The sequence below is a fragment of the Trachemys scripta genome, chromosome 1, assembly GCF_013100865.1.
Source record: "Trachemys scripta elegans isolate TJP31775 chromosome 1, CAS_Tse_1.0, whole genome shotgun sequence".
In the NCBI taxonomy this organism is placed as follows: Eukaryota; Metazoa; Chordata; order Testudines; family Emydidae; genus Trachemys; species Trachemys scripta.
The window spans coordinates 16573881-16588971 of NC_048298.1; positions in this window are offsets into that span (position 1 = coordinate 16573881).

The following is a 15091-nucleotide window of genomic DNA, read 5'->3' on the forward strand; positions in this document are numbered from 1 at the left end:
GGTACCAGTACAGCAGTCTCCTTGGGGATGTGCCATGGCTGCATTGCCCAGGAGTTGCAAGGGGCATTGTGCCTCCCTGAGTTACCCTGTGAGAAATGAGGCTGCATTGGCACAGACTTACTGGTCCAATCTGGCCCATAGCTGATGATAGGAAATCAAGTCAGTCCCGCCAACTGCACTCAGTTATTGCTGTACTTCTTTCTTTACAAATTGCTCCTGCAGAAGCCACCAAGGTCCAGCCATTGCTCGCTAGATTTATTCTGTTTTCATTGTGCCTGTAAATCTTGAGCTGAGTTCTGCCCTGCCAGCCCCACTGGGCTTCCTGGGGTTGCCTGGAACGTGAACCAGGGCAGAATTTTGCTCTTTGTTTTAAGGGTCGGGTGAGCCACCCGCTGTTGGGGTTCAAAGTTGCACAAGCTGATTAGAGAGAGGAGTGCTGCCACTAGGGCAAGGGGAAGTGTTGTATGCAGCACGATGTTTTATTTTTATGAGTTCCAGTGACTGTTATTCATGAGTGGCCTAGCCAGCAGAAACCTCTCCTTTATCTTGTGTCTTTGGATGATACAGAGGAAGCAAAAAGTAGGTCTGGAGTGGATTCATCCGATGCAGAAAATCTCTGATTTGTTTGTTATGAGATGTCAGAGAAAGGGGGCTGCAAATCGCGCACTTAATCAACATGTTGGTGCAGTAAGGTGTCAAAGCAGCAAATATTTCAACTGTATTTTCAGCCTCTCCAAATTAAATAAATGCATCTCCTGAATCTAAGTGCAGAATCATTTCCATTCAGCTAACAAGTTGGGAAGCCCCAAATGTGCAGAGTAGTCACACTGGAGAAAACTTGGCAACACGTGGAGTAAGATACTACCTGTGAGTATGTGTGAATGAATCTGGCCCAGAGCTTGTGTTGGGGACAAGGCAGGGGAGCAGACCATAAGGGCTGAGACAGAAGCACTAGTAAAATATTTGCATTATGTTTTTATTTTAAAATAGTTTTCATCATGGAGGGTTGAGTACCACTGGGGGAGAGGGGAGAAATGCAGCCTTCTATCATCCATAGGATGAATGTATATCTTAGGCCTGGTCTACACTATGAGTTTAATTCGAATTTAGCAGCATTACATCGAATTAACCCTGCACCCATCCACACAATGAAGCCATTTATTTTGAAATAAAGGGCTCTTAAAATCCATTTCTGTACTCCTCCCCGACGAGCGGAGTAGCGCCGAAATCGATATTGTCATTTCGAATTAGGGTTACTGTGGCTGCAATTCGATGGTATTGGCCTCCGGGAGCTATCCCACAGTGCACCATTGTGACCGCTCTGGACAGCAATCTGAACTCGGATGCACTGGCCAGGTAGACAGGAAAAGCCCCGCGAACGTTTGAATTTCATTTCCTGTTTGCCCAGCACAGGAGAGCACAGGTGACCACAGAGAACTCATCAGCACAGGTAACCATGCAGGCCGATAATCGAAAAAGAGTACCAGCATGGACCGTACGGGAGATACTGGATCTGATCGCTATATAGGGAGAGGATTCAGTGCTAGCAGAACTTCGTTCTAAAAGACGAAATGCCAAAACTTTTGAAAAAATCTCCAAGGCCACGATGGCGAGAGGCCACAATAGGGACTCAGAGCAGTGCCGCGTGAAAGTCAAGGAGCTCAGACAAGCCTATCAGAGAACAAAGGAGGCAAACAGTTGCTCCGGATCAGAGCCACAGACATGCCGCTTCTACGCCAAGCTGCATGCAATTCTACGGGGGGCTGCCACCACTACCTCACCTCTGACCGTGGATTCCGAGGCAGGGGTAATCTCATCAGCCACACCTGAGGATTCTGAGGACGGGGAAGAGGAGGAGGAGGAGGAAGAGGACGAGCTTGCGGAGAGCACATAGCACTCCGTTCTCCCCAACAGCCAGGATCTTTTTCTCAGCCTGACTGAAATACCCTCCTAAGCCAGTACCCAAGACCATGACCCCATGGAAGGGACCTCAGGTGAGTTTACCTTTTAAAATATAAAACATGGTTTAAAAGCAAGCGTTTTTTAATTATTAATTTGCCCTGAGGACTTGGGATGCATTCGCGACCAGTACAGCTACTGGAAAAGTCTGTTAATGTGTCTGGGGATGGAGCGGAAATCCTCCAGGGACATCTCCATGAAGCTCTCCTGGAGGTACTCCAAAAGCCTTTGCAGAAGGTTTCTGGGCAGTGCAGCCTTATTCCGTCCTCCATGGTAGGACATTTGACCACGCCATGCTAGTAGCAAGTAATCTGGTATCATTGCATGACAAAGCCTGGCAGCATATGGTCCCAGTGTTTGCTGGCATTCAATCAACATTCGTTCTTTATCTCGCTGTGTAATCCTCAGGAGAGTGATATCGCTCATGGTAACCTGGTTGAAATACGGGAATTTAATTAAGGGGACAGAGGTGGCCGTTCCTACTGGGATGTTTACCTGTGGCTGAAAAGAAATCCTTCCTTGCAGTTAGCCAAGCGCGTGGAGGGGGAGGGGGGGAATTGGCGCTGAGCTTTTCGCCTTTGGCTAGCAGGGATCTTCCCTGATACCAGCCATGCGGTGGGGGGAGGGATAAAGCGATCATCCCAGAGAATTGGATGGGGGGGGGTTAGTTTGTTTTCTGCTGCTGAAGGTTAACAGGAAAACCGCAGCACTCAACGGGCTTTGCTTGGTATGTGGGAAAGGAGGGCGCAGAAGCCAAAAGACAATGGCTTACCATGGCCACATGCAAGCTAAATTCTGTTGCCCGGACCTGCGTCTGTGATCTCTAACACCAAAGCCACAGGCACTCAATATTAAGATGGAAAATGTGACCTTGTACTGAAATCACATGTGCTATGTAATGTGAATAGTGTTGTTCACCGTGAAAGAGTAAGCATTGTTCTGTAAAATGTATCTTTTTAAAAACTTCTCTCCTTTTTTTCCATCCCTCCAGCAGCTGCAAATTTTTCAAGCCTCCCTCCTCCATCCCGAAGGCTATCTCAGATAAGGTGGCGGAGAAAGAGGACGCGAGACAAGATGTTCTCGGAAATAATGGAATGCACCCGCAATGAAAGAGCTCATTTGAATGAGTGGAAGGACACAGTATCTAAGTACAGGAAAGATGCCAGTGAATGTGAGGTCATGAGGGACGCTCGAGATAAGAGGTGGCAGGGTGCAACGCTGGAGCTGCTGTGTGATCAAACAGACATGCTCCGGCGTCTGGTGGAGCTTCAGGAACGGCAGCAGGATAACAGAGTGGTTCTCTCCCTATGTTTATAATCAATTAATAAAGAATACATGATTTTTAAACGATAGTGACTTTATTTCCTTTAAAAGCAAGCTGTGATTTAAGGGGGGAGGGTGGTTTGCTTACAGAGAATGAGTCAATCAAGGGGGCGGGTTTTCAACAAAGAGAACTTTCACACCATAACCTGGCCAGTCATGAAACTGGTTTTCAAAGCTTCTCTGATGCTCAGCGCTTCCTGGTGTGATCTTCTAATCGCCCTGGTGTCTGGCTGCGCATAATCAGCAGCCAGGTGATTTGCCTCAGCCTCCCACCCCGCCGTAAAGGTCTCCCCCTTACTCTCACAGAGATTGTGGAGCACACAGCAAGCAGCAATAATAATGGGGATATTGGTTTGGCTGAGGTCAGTAACGATCGCCAGCGACCTTTTAAATGGCCAAATGCACATTCTACCACTATTCTGCACTTGCTCAGCCTGTAGTTGAACAGCTCCTGACTCCTGTCCAGGCTGCCTGTGTATGGCTTCATGAGCCATGACATTAAGGGGTAGGCTGGGTCCCCAAGAATAACTATTGGCATTTCAACATCCCCAACGGTTATTTTCTGGTCTGGGAAGTAAGTCCCTTGCTGCAGCCATTTAAACAGAGTAGTGTTCCTGAAGACGCGAGCGTCATGAACCCTTCCCGGCCAGCCCACGTTGATGTTGGTGAAATGTCCCTTGTGATCCACAAGTGCTTGCAGCACTATTGAAAAGTACCCCTTGCGGTTTATTCACTGGGTACCCTGGTGCTCTGGTGCCAAGATAGGGATATGGGTTCCATTTATAGCCCCACCACAGTTAGGGAATCCCATTGCAGCAAAGCCATCCACTATGACCTGCACGTTTCCCAGAGTCACTACCTTTCATAGCAGCAGTTCAGTGATTGCTTTGGCTACTTGCATCACAGCAGCCCCCACAGTAGATTTGACCACTCCAAATTGATTCCCGATTGACCAGTAGCTGTCTGGCGTTGTAAGCTTCCACAGGGCTATCACCACTCGCTTCTCAACTGTGAGGGCTGCTCTCATCTTGGTATTCTGGCGCTTCAGGGCAGGGGAAAGCAAGTCACAAAATTCCATGAAAGTGCCCTTACGCATGCGAAAGTTTCGCAGCCACTGGGAATCGTCCCACACCTGTAACACTATGCGGTCCCACCAGTCTGTGCTTGTTTCCAGGGCCCAGAATTGGCATTCCACGGCTATAACCTGCCCCATTAACAGCATGATCTACAAAGCACTGGGGGCCGCGGTTTGATAGAATTCCATGTCCATGTCCTCATCACTCGCGCTGCCGTAGCCTACTCCTCGCTGCCTGGTTTTGCAGGTTCTGGTTCAGCATAAACTGCACGATAATGCACGAGGTGTTTACAATGTTCATGACTGCTGTCTTGAGCTGAGCAGGCTCCATGCTTGCCATGGTATGGCGTCTGCACTGTTCACCCAGGAAAAAGGCATGAAACGGTTGTTTGCCGTTCCTTCCCTGGAGAGGGGGGAGGATGTACCCAGAACCACCTGGGACAATGTTTTTGGCCCCATCAGGCATTGGGATCTCAACCCAGAATTCCAATGGGTGGAGGAGACTGCGGGAACTATGGGATAGCTATGGGATAGCTACCCACAGTGCAACGCTCCGGAAATCGATGCTAGCCCCGGTACATGGACGCATACCGCCGAATTAATGTGCTTAGTGTGGCCGCATACATTCGACTTTATACAATCTGTTTCCAAAATTTGAATTATATAAATTCGGATTAATCCCGTAGTGTAGACATACCCTTACTCTCACTCTTCCCCCGTTCCACACACAAGGTGTGAGACACCTTGGCTTTTGTTTCCCATGTGAGCTGTGTGCTACACTAGAGACTGAGGTGGAAAGCATTGTTTGTTTTATCCTCCACATTACATGCTGATCCCTGCAGGAAACATTGTATAATCTGGTGTTCTCACATGCCCCCTCCTGCGCCACCTCATCAACAATTAGCATACTGTCGCTTCAAAGGAATAAAAAGAGACCCAACACCTAGGAGTGACATCCTTTAAAACAAGGTGACAGTGTGTGTAGGTTTGGATGCAAAATTACAATCTGTGTGGTATTGGAACAGTTTTTTAGCTCTTCAGCCTGTAGCATTTCTGGATTTTGTCCTAGGCAGAAACACTTGCAAGAATACCACACCATTCTACACCTCTGCTTGCGAATGTATGTTAGTTGCATCTGGCTGATGGTTTCTCATCCAGTGTTGGAATTCAGCTGCCAGTACTTGGAAGGGGGAGGGAGCCTGACATTCACGCATGAGGACAGAATTCTATTACCTGTGTGCTTGCGTTCCAACCCCTTGAGCAAGGCCAAGCCAGTACATGAGGAAATCGGTGCTGATGAAGCATTTTTTCCAGCAAAATTTTCTGCAGATAGCTTTTTTAAAAAAAAAAAACTTAGAAGTTTTACTGAACAAAAGAAGGTAAAAACATGGTGGTCTGAGCTCATTGAGCAAAAGCCATGCTCCTGTTGAAGCTGCAAAATAACCTTATTAATGGAGTCTGCTCCGAGGATGTGTCATGTGCATGTTCTCTCAATAGCACAGGAGAAAAGGAAGATCAGCTTAAAACCATAAGGAACAATTTGGTAAAATGTAGTTGGTTTAAAGTTAGCATGTTTCTTGTGTCTATGGATTTTTACTCTTCATTATATGAAGAAACCATATGGGCACAGCTGGGTTGCAAATAAACCATGTGTACTAACTGTACACACCTATGTCAAGCCTAGCTGCACACATACTGCCACTCTGACTGGTGGCTTCTAAGTCTTAGAACACAGTGAGAGCCAATAGACAGCTCACAAATTATTTAAAGAGAGATTATTCTATTCCTGTCTACTACAATGTTCTTAGCTAGTATCTTAAATTCAGCACAGAGGTAGAGAGCCAACCATACTAACCTGAATTCCCAAATCATTTTAGCCAGAGAACTGGCTAATTTCTAGACGGTTATTTTTGTATCCACCAAGGCAGAGGATCTCCAAGACTCCCTTTTCCATCATGGGGTCTCTCAGCTTCCACCCCCCTATTTTGGTACTAGCTGGGAAGTCCTTCCCATTTAGAAATATGGGAAAAGGAGGGAGGTCACAATCCCCTGACACTTGTCTGAATAAAGCAGACAAATTTGCAGTCTGTTTAAGGATAACTCTCCTCTCATAGTGAAAAGCAGAGCTTTGCCTTTCACCATCGCTGCCTGCCTGCTTTCAAAGTATTACTGCACCTATTCTGTCCTGGAGCTGTAATACTCTAATATTCTATTTATAATAAAATCCTCCCGGAAAATAAAGACCCTGAAAGACTATGAGTGTCTGTGTGTGTGTGTGCGCGTGAGCGTGTTGAACTTCCTCAGCTGTTATTCTGCCCTCTGCTGTCTGCTTTATCCTGTATCATGTTGACATTTTTTTCTCTCAAGCAAAGCAAGTGATATCTCTCTTGACAGCACAGTCCATTGAAAAGCTGTCAACAGAGAAAGATAGAGAAGAAGAGGGCATGTGTCATATTCAAAAGGACTAAAGTAGTGGCCAAGCTTTGACTCTCAGCTTGAACGTGGTGTGTGTATATATATATATATATATATATATATATATATATATATATATATATTATATATATGTATGTATGTGAATTTAGTGGTAGTGGAAGACAGTAGATTGACAGTTCTGGATAAAGACACCCTCTGTTTATATAAAGAAATGCAAAGCTGTCCCCCACGCTGCAATTGTCAATAAGCCTCAATCCTGATCCGAAGGAACCACCGCAAACTCTTATAGAAAAGTCCTATCAAATGATATAGGGATGAAACCAACAGGGTTCTACAGAAATGTAATAGGTTTCTATTGCAGTTCCACAGAGTACAATGCCCTGTATGTTTGGATAATGCCTATTACATTTGGGACACTACCATAATATAAATTATGAACAAAAAACTACTTTAAATGAATATTATTAAGGTTGCAAAGTCAAGACCTCAAAATTTAGGAAATGCCGGAACCTTAATTCACCCCCTTTGTGTGTATTCATTAGGATAACGGCTTTAATTACATTACCATGTTCTGTTTTTTTCACAGGACCCCTGTCACATTCAATGCCCAGGATGGACGGTGCTCAATTAATAAGCAACTATTTGATAGCTGGTTTTCTCCTCATTGCTCAGTGTCTGGCCCCAGGCCTCATTTACTGCACCCTATTCAAACCCAGCTCTGAAGACAGAGTTATTAATTTCCTCATTGGCTATTCTGTGGCACTCAACACTACAGCATCTGAGTTCCGCACAAACATTAATTAACCTATTTTCACAACACCATGGTAAAGTGAGTAGGTTATATTATCCCCATTTTACAGATGGGGAGCTGAGGCATGGAGAGATTAAGGTTAAAAATGTCCACTAATTTTGGAGGCCAAATTTGAGGACCTGATCTTTCAGACAATTTAGCATTATATAGCACTCAGCATTACATATGGGCACGTTTACACAGCAAAAAAAGATGTGTGATTAACTTAAATTTGCTAATCCAGGTTAGCTAACTCGGGTTAAAATGGCAGTTAAGTCACAGCAACTCAGCTTTTAATGCAGGTTAGCAGTTCAAGTTCAACCCCAGGCTGCCCCATAGTCTTCCCCTCGCACCGGCTAATCATCCGATCTCAGTGTTCTCCTCTGCAACTGGCTCCCAGTTCCCCTTCCCATTTCCCTCAGATCATCTCCTGCCCAACCAGTCCTCACCTCCTCCTCTACTCCCACTGGTTCCAGTTTCACTCTTTATCCTTCCAACCTAATCTCACCAGGCTTCAGGCCCGAGTCTACTCAATCTCCCCGCCATCTCCTCTGCATTCAACTCAGGTGGCTTCTTTCTCCATGCTGCCTGGATATCAGCGCTGGGTGTCATAGAGGGCACAAGAGAGACAGGCTTTCTGCTCTCAGATCTGGTGTATTGTCCCATCTCATCTGGGAGCAGCAATTACAGGGTAAGTTTGCTGTTATCTCTGCAGCCCTAGGCTGGAGTATGCTCATATGCTCTGTGGTGATGATATATGCACAGTTTGATCAGCATGAGGAGCTGTGAAGGGCTGTTGCATACCCAGTGAAGATGAAATCTTGCAGCTAAACTCTAAGAAGTCTTTACTGAGTATGAGCAAACTGACATTTCCCCCCGGTTTATAATTTGGCCAAATATGAGCAGGTTTTCACAGGAACAGCAAAAGACAACTCCCTGACACAAAGTCCACCCTCTCCCACATTTCAAGTCCCTGCTCCAAAGAGAGAAACAAGAATATCTCGAAAAAACGGTCTTAAGATTTTTTTTTAACATTGCATTTTTCCCAAGCGTCATTCTCAGAAATGGCTATATCAATTTGGCTGAAGTTTCTTCTTCATCTCTCTCTCTTTTTTTTTCCTCCCTTCTTTTTTTTTTTTTAAAACATCAACTTGAGGCAGACACCAAACATTAGGGTTACCATACGTCCGTTTTTTCCCGGACATGTCCGGCTTTTCAGCAATCAAACCCCCGTCCGGGGGGAATTGCCGAAAAGCCACACATGTCCGGGAAAATGGCCGGCACTTCCTCTCCCGCTGCGGCTCTGCTCCACTCCTCCTCTCTCAGATTTACAGAGCCAAGCTGCCCGAGCCAGCACTACTGGCTTTGGGCAGCCCCCCCCGCCTCCGGACCCCGAGCCCCCAGCCAGGCACTTCTCCTACCCGGCTCCAGCTGAGCTGCTCCCGCGGTGCAAGGTCCGGAGGCAAGGGGGGGCTGCCCGAAGCCGGTAACGCTGGCTTGGGCAGCTTGGCTCTGTAAGTCTGAGGGGGAGGAGCCGAGCAGCTCAGCTGGAGCCGGGGAAGGGACGTGCCCAGCCAGCTCTGGGTCCTGAGGCAGGGGAGGGCTGCCCAAAGCCAGCAGCTCGGCTCTTACATTCTGAGAGGGGAGGAGCAGCTCAGCTGGAGCCCAGGTAGGAGAAGTGGGGTCCAGAGGCGGGGCTGGGGGGTGCTGAGCGGGCCGGGGGGGCCAGGGGGTGCTCAGCCGGGGTCCGGGCCGGGGGGTGCTGAGCGGGCCGGGGGGCCGGCGGGGCTGGGGGGTGCTGAGCAGGCCAGGGGATGCTTGGCCGGGGGTCCGGGGGCTGGCAGGGCCAGGGGGTGCTTGGCCAGGGATCGGGGGCCGGGCCGGGGGGTGCTGAGCGGGCCGGGGGGCCGGCGGGGCTGGGGGGTGCTGAGCGGGCCGGGGGATGCTCGGCCGGGGGTCCGGGGGCCGGCGGGGCCAGGGGGTGCTTGGCTGGGGGCCGGCCCAGGCTGGAAACGCCGGGGGGGGCAGCCTGGGCCGCTCCTCCTCCCCCCACACCCTCCCTTACCTGCTTCAGGCTTCCCGCGAATCAAATGTTCGCGGGAAGCAGGGGAGGGGGCGGAGTTGGGGCGGGGACTTTGAGGAAGGGGCGGAGTTGGGGCGTGGGCGGGGCTGGGGGTAGGGCCGGGGGCCGGTGGAGTGTCCTCCTTTTGGAGGCTCGAAATATGGTAACCCTACCAAACATGGAATATTTCAGCCCAACTCATTAAAGTCTGGCAAAGTTATAGGCAATTGAAAACAGACTCCTTCAGTAAGTTGTATCAGGTAACCTTAATAATAGCTGGTGCTACCAGCCACACCTATAACAATACATTAACCTCTATAGGACTTTTCCAGAAGGGAATAGAAAGACTGGAACTCTCATGACTTTTCCTTCATTGCTCTTGGGGTGAAGACGATTAGCAGTGTATCAATTAGTACCACTTGTGGCGGTGGTGGTTGTGATGTGAATGCCTGTCCATGGGGAACAGAAGCCAGACCAACAAACTCACTTTACATCACAGCCATTGACCAGCCATCACGTGGCCAGCTTTCGACAGTGAGACCCTGCCTTCAATAAAGGGGCTTTAGGATGGTGCAGTATACTCCCCTTCCTTGTGGCTGGCCTGAGTGTGTGGGGAGAAGGATGGAATGACCCACCTTCCTCCCCACCAACTTTGGGGTGACGTCCATCCCCAGTGGTACATGCAGGGAGCAGATCATGCACTCCCATGAATAGAGGTGAGGCTCCTTGTACCATTCTTTTTGCTCCCACTTCTGCACGTGCATAAGGGCTAAGGGTATTCTGGCCCTCAGGTAATAACTAAAAGCCTCTACCAACCTGGGCTGGATTTGAATGGGAAACGGAAGTCGAAGGCTCTGTTATATCTCAACCCTCTGAGCCAGCCAGTCTCCTTAGTAAACCATTTCTGGAAAACATTAACAAAACAAAAGAAGTGAGAACTTCGCCGCTATGCAATTTAAAAATGCTTGGCTCTGGTTTGATGGGGCATGTCTTGAGGTGTGTTTTATAGTATTTGAAATGCAGAATGGGTTTATGTGCAGGAGTCATGAGGTTTCCGGGCAAATTCTGAAGCAATTAAGAAGATTCTATGACCAGTATATTAGGGCTAAATGTTTAGCTACTCACTATCTGACTCAGTATTCCAGATCATTGAGAAAATATGTAGCTATGAATTAATAGTAAAACAAGTAAGTGTGTCCCTCTAATTGAATGCTATAAACAAGATAAAAGACAATTCTCATCTCTTTTATCCCATTGTAAATGCAGAATAATGGAGTTACACTGAATTTTCACTGGGGCATCTGAGATCAGAAAGTGGTACAGAGACCCATTTGGCAAAATTCCTTAAGATTAATAGGGATGAACCCAATAGGGATCCATTGATATTTAATAGGATTCTATAGAAATTGCTCTAAAGACCTGTCACATTTCCTATGACATCCTTTCTATATGACTTTTAAACTGTCCAATAGAATTCTATAGCAGGGATTTAGAGCCTGATCAAAAATCTGTTGATGTCAGTGGGGGGTTTTATATTGACTCCAATGGTCTGTGGGTAAAATGCATAATTTCTATTCTATTCTATATAGAATAGAATAGATCATAAAATGTATATTGAGGTTATAGTTTTGTGCTAATTCCAAATGTCAAATTCATGTACAGAATACAGCGAGCGTTCCAAAGGAGGTCAGCATCATTATCCTCATTCTACAAAGGGGGAAACTGAGGCACAGAGAAGTGAAGAGAATTGCCCATATACCCTTCCCCTTCTCCTGATCCCTACTCCCTACAAACTCTTCTGGCTGGCTGCAAAAACAACGCCTGTTTTCAAATAACCTGGGGATTATCAATTAGCCGTTTATTACTTGACAAAGAAGCTTGGCTGGCCTTTGGTTTCCCAAAGGAAACCTCACATAATATCCTGAATAGGTTGGCTGGCTGGTTATGGCAAAGAAATTAATTCACTGTGATAGAAATCACCATAAATTAGAGCTTGGAGTGCAGGACTAAATGCGTTCTTTGTAATGAAAAGGGTTTCCTACAAAACTGTAGACAGCTACCAGTCTGCCATTATTACCTGTTCTAACTCCCTTGAGCTATATGAACTGATGCAGCATATCTCTTATTTTGGGGCACATAAATCCTTCCTCCTCTCCCCCACCTCTACCTGACCATGAGGGGCCAAATCTATCAGTCCTTATTCAAATCACATGTGGTTTTGTCTGAGGACGGACTGAGTAAAAACTGTGGACTAGATGGTGCCCTAAGTACCAGAGAAGGTGGGAGGGGGCTGCAAGTAGTGAGGAGGCAGCTGGGGTCAGGGCGTGGTCACCCTCTCTCTAAGCTGAGAGTGGCAGCAGAGGTTGGTAACTGAGCTCAGGACTGCAGTGCCTGCCCTCTCCAGGGTGGGTGAGTGTGTGAAAAAACAAACACACCCCAGTTCACCCTCTTCCCCAACTCAAAATCCCTCTTCCACAGTGGTGCAGAAATAGCCACTAAGCAGCTACACTGTACAGCATGCACCCCTTGGATGGGTCCATGGCATTCAGCCCCCAGTCTTTCAAGCAGCAGGTCCACAACAGTCCAACCAAATGCATTGGTAACTATGCTTGCACTATATGTGTTGCACCCCCTCTAGCAGCTATCCCACATAGATCAGACTGTTACCCTTACCCACCATCCAAGCATTAGTCAAGGGGTCCTTCAGTTCAAACGGTAGAGTTCAGTGCTGTGGTAGGGACGGGCCTCAATTAGGGTTGCCACCCATCTGTTTTTTACCCAGACAGTCTAGGTTTCAGCTTGTGAGTCTGGGAGCCATTTGACAAGCCCTGATGTCCATTTTTTTTAACTGGAGGGGGAAGAGGCAGAGCAGGGGCAAGGCCTTGGTGGGAAGAGGTGAAGAAGGGCAGGGCCGCCAGAGGATTCAGGGGGCCTGGGGCAAAGCGGGGGAGTGGACAGCACTGAAGGACCTGCCGCCGAAATACCGCTGAAGACCCGGACCACTGCCGGGTGAGTAAAACTTAAAAAGGCGCCTCTAGCCAGGGAAGGGATTCTCGCCAGGGCTCCTGCGGGGCCCGGGGCAAATTGCCCCACTTGCCCCCCCCCGACCCCCCCCGGGCAGCCCTGGAGAAGGGGGTGGGACCTCAGGATCCAGTTACCTGCCATTAAAAAGGTGGCAACCCTATCCCCGATTCAAACCCCAATGATGATCAGGTCCAGGGTAATAACATATGCTGGGCTTTCCATGTCTCAGGGGCAGGATTTGCACCTATGTTACTAAGCTTCAAAGTGATCTTTCTACTTGTTTTAGTGCAGGGGAAGAATGCGAAGTGTGATCTTATTGATAAGTCAATGGACCGGCAGTTAGGAGATCTGGCTTCCCATCTGTGCCCTAGACTTCCGGTATGAACTTAGGCAAGTCACTTAGGGCCAGAATTGTAAGGTACTGAGGTGCCTAAATCAATGGGAGCTAGGGGCCTAAGTACCAATAAAAATCTGGCCCTTCATGTCTCTGCCCTTCAGTTCCTTGTCTTTAAAATGGGGATAATTATGTTTCCTTTGTCTGTTTAGATTGTAAACTCTTCAAGGCAGGCATGTCTCTGTGTTCATATAACTCCTAACACAGTGAGATCCTTCATCTTGGACAGACTAGTGAAATAAATAACTAATAAATTAGGTCATTTCCAATTACTTATGCATACAAACCTGGAGTATTTCCTAATAAAATCAATCCAATTAAAAAAGTATCATCTCCCTTCTCTTCCAAGAGATATTTCTAACAGGACTTTCGCTGTTATCAGATGTGTGAAACAACGTTGCTGCATATTTTTACACATAGTTGATTACTTAACCATCTGTTCTTTCTGACAAACAAGGTGGTGATGGTCGGGAGAGGGCGGAGAAGGGGAGAAAATGTAAATATTATTGTGCTCAGTTTCTAGCCCATCCCTTAATTTTGGATATGAGCCATAAACCCCGGAGTGGTTTTCATTATAGCAATACCTGCACAGAACAAAGTCCGCAGATGCTACTATCCCCTTGCTGAACACATTTTTTTTCCTATCAGCAAAATGGAAATATACCACCGCATTTCATTAGTGTTATCTAAATAGCAAAATAATATTTTTTTTGGCACTGGAGGGGGGGGAGTGGGGTAGGGAGGAGAATTTTATAGGTAGAACATTTTGTTCTGTAGATAAAAATCAGTTATTTAGTAGTTCGTATTTAAAAATATTCACACTTAATTTAACTCTGTTCAGTCTCCAGAATGATAATGAGTGTGCAGGTATGGGGATGATAAATTCAGTCATCTGCAAGGGCAGTTTTGTGACTATTCAGCTTGTGGGAATTTATTTTTGAAAAAGGGACATCAGAAAAGGCGGCTCAAAATTTACTATTAGCTTGCTTTGGAAGTGACATTTGTGGCTCAAATTTATTTTCAAAACAGATTTTTGAAAGGACTTAATTAAACAATGTAGTCAAAATACCAGTGTAAAATTATAGATTTTTAATTATTATTAAAACCTTGAAAATTTGTCTTTAAAGTTTAGCAGCCTATGCACAAAATCTACCTTCCCTTTACCTTGAAGAGTAATTCCTAGGAACAACCTATTTTATAACTACTGCTATTTTAAACACCAAGAGAAAAAAAATGTCAGATGCCTTTGGCAAGAGGGGAAACAGAATTTTATAAATTCCAGGCATATGCATAAAGTGGCCCTAAATTGGCACAAATATACATCAGTGAAGCCACGTTATTGTTACCAGACACGAGCATGCACAACCGACACAGAGGGCCATACATTTGAAATAGACTTTTTTTAAGTGCAAATAAATGAGAGGCACCATCTTGGCTAACATTATGGACAGTACCAAGAACCTCCAGAGCCGAAGACGTGAGCCACTATAGCACAAACTAGAGAGACAGCTCTCAAATTTCAGGTCAACTACACCTGTATCTCTCACTCATGGTCCAGCAAGGACACCCACTCTAGTGCTCCTGGATACTCAGCTGTCACCTCTCTTGAGCAGAGACTCATGTCTATCTCCCTCCTGGCTGGGTTTTTTCCAGGCTGCACAGTTCCCTGCAAGTCAGACTGCCTAAGCCGGCCTGCTTTGCTTTCTCCTCAGAGGCCTAGCTGTGGTGCACTGCGCTTTACATTGAAGCAAGCGCTCCTTGTGAGCACACGTAGTGCTGATGCAAGCAGCCAAGTCAGCACATGCTTGAGGGATATACCAACTTTGTCAGCTGTACACTGGCATAACTTGCATTGATCGAAGTTTGTAGTGTAGACCTGGCTCATGTTACAACTACCTGGAGTGCATTTAATTCCAAGGCTAGAAGCTATTGCCTGTTGGGGTTACTTTGATCTCATCTTTCTGAATACAGAAGATCAGATTTTCAATTGTCATGGTGTTTAGATGCAGGAATGAGGAACTTTCTGTG